The following is a 2,166-nucleotide window of genomic DNA, read 5'->3' as shown; positions in this document are numbered from 1 at the left end:
GGTGGAGCTGGGGTTGACTGACACCTTGATTGACAGTTGAATCTGACAAAATTTATTTTCTACTGTCCTTGTTTAAGTTTCCCCCAAACTGGGAAAATGCAGAAAGAGGGAGCAAACACTCATGCTATAATGCTAAGGACATGTCAAATAGCAACAAGTTAACTTTAGGTCAGCCCCCCTAGCTATTGCACATGCCAGACATTGGATAGTTTCCCCTTTAGGATCTTGAATCACTCTTGTGCTAGCTTCTTCCCTTTAACTGCAAGATGGCCCTGTTCCCCCACCTCACTCTTAGATGATAGGTGGGGCAGAGTTGCCCTAACCTTCCCCAGGCCTTATCTTGTACTTAACAACACAATGAGAAAACTTGCAAACTTGGGTAGGAGGAGTAGGTTTGGGAATCACAGGGAGCAATGCTGACAAAATAAAATAACTATTACAAGTGTGTGAAATAGTCTAATTGAAGGAGTAGAGGAAAAGAGGACTGACCTAAGTGAATTAGAAAAATGTAGAGATTCCAAATGTTAAAGACTTGAATGCAAGACCTTAACATTTTTAGTAAAATTGATCCCCATGTGAGTATAGATTGCTCTTTCTTAAAAAACTATACATGTGTTTGATGCTAAATTTCTTATTGGAGTGAGTGTTTTCATATAAATAATAAGGAATGGGTTGATTAATTCCTGTATTATTAGATTAAATCATGTGGTACTGCAAACAGTAGGAATGCATGCTTAACCTAATAAAGATAAATGTGGATACAAATACTGAGGTACTAGATTAAATCATATAGTACCACAGGCATGCTTAATATAGACATGAATGGATACAAATGGGGGGAACATGTAGAAATATTCATAGACATGTTTGTATGTGTACATTAGTATTCACAGTACCTTTTATTGCCAGGTGACAGCTGGGAATCAATGAAAGTTTCAGGAGCCATGAGTAGACTCTGTCCAGATATTTTGTTTCAACTCTGTTTTCTAGTAACAGAAACTATACAGTGCTTCTTGAAAAAATGAATACTAGGCTTGGGCAGGGAATAAACACAATTAACCTGTAGTTACAGAAAATAAGAATATGTTTAAACAAACACAACTTACCAGGCCCCCCCAAAAAAGCAGCACAGTCAAATTTCAATTATGTGAATATTTCAACATCAAATAGGAGACAACTGAAAGATCTTCCAAAGGTTAGCATGGGAAAACAAAATTAATTGAGCAAAACAATAAAACAATTTATGAGAAATGTAAAGTAAATATCCAAGACTGCACATGTAAATAGCTGTGATCATTATTTAAAAAATGGAATTGACAAATTGTGAATACTAAAAGTATTTCATATAATTTTTATAGATACTTTGTCCATAAAGAGGTGGAACATGAATCCTAACTTAAGCATGTGCTATGCACAGTGACTTCCTCTCAAAAAGTACAATTAGAGGCTGAGACAGTAGTATCAGAGAATTCAAAGTCAGCCTCAGCAAAAGGAAGATGCTAAGCAACTCAGTGAGAACCTCTCTCTAAATACAAAATAGTACAGGGGATGTGGCTCAGTGGCCAAGTGCCCTGGAGTTTAACCCCTGATACCTTCCCCCCCAAAAAAAAAACACAATAAAGGGGAGTAAAGAGTAGTTTTATGGATGAATCTGATAAACAGCCTCATCATTAATGTCAACGATGACAAAGCATGTCGATATTCCTTAGTATTATAGGAGGAGAAAGGCATTTTCCCTCTGTGGACTATATTCTTAAAACCAATAACCCAGTGTAATCAGGAAATTTCTTTTTTTTTTTTTTGGTTGCAAATACTGTTGTTATTATTACCATTATGTTTTATTTATTTATTTATTTTTTAAAATTTTTTATTGTTGGATGTTCAAAACATTACATAATTCTTGATATATCATATTTCACACTTTGATTCAAGTGGGTTATGAGCTCCCATTTTTACCCCAAATACAGATTGCAGAATCACATCAGTTACACATCCATTGATTTACATATTGCCATACTAGTGTCTGTTGTGTTCTGCTGCCTTTCCTATCCTCTACTATCCCCCCTCCCCTCCCCTCCCCTCGCCTCTTCTCTGTCTGCCCCCTCTACTGACATTCATTTGTCCCCCTTGTATTATTTTCCCCCTTCCCCTCACTTCCTCTTGTAT

The 2,166-nt window shown here is 36.4% G+C and overlaps 1 long non-coding RNA gene across 1 annotated transcript in view; it reads right to left on the bottom strand.

Annotated features, from left to right (window-relative positions):
• Nucleotides 1-312: 312 nt before the first annotated feature.
• LOC125612820 overlaps nt 313-2,166 on the bottom strand; it is a 10,339-nt gene continuing 8,485 nt past the window's right edge. Inside the window, exon 3 of the long non-coding RNA XR_007343296.1 lies at nt 313-1,060. This is a non-coding gene — a long non-coding RNA (uncharacterized LOC125612820). The remainder of the gene's footprint in view (nt 1,061-2,166) is intronic.

The sequence above is a fragment of the Marmota marmota genome, unplaced genomic scaffold (assembly GCF_001458135.2).
Source record: "Marmota marmota marmota unplaced genomic scaffold, marMar, whole genome shotgun sequence".
Classification (NCBI taxonomy): domain Eukaryota; kingdom Metazoa; phylum Chordata; class Mammalia; order Rodentia; family Sciuridae; genus Marmota; species Marmota marmota.
This window is presented reverse-complemented; position numbering and strand designations above follow the sequence as displayed.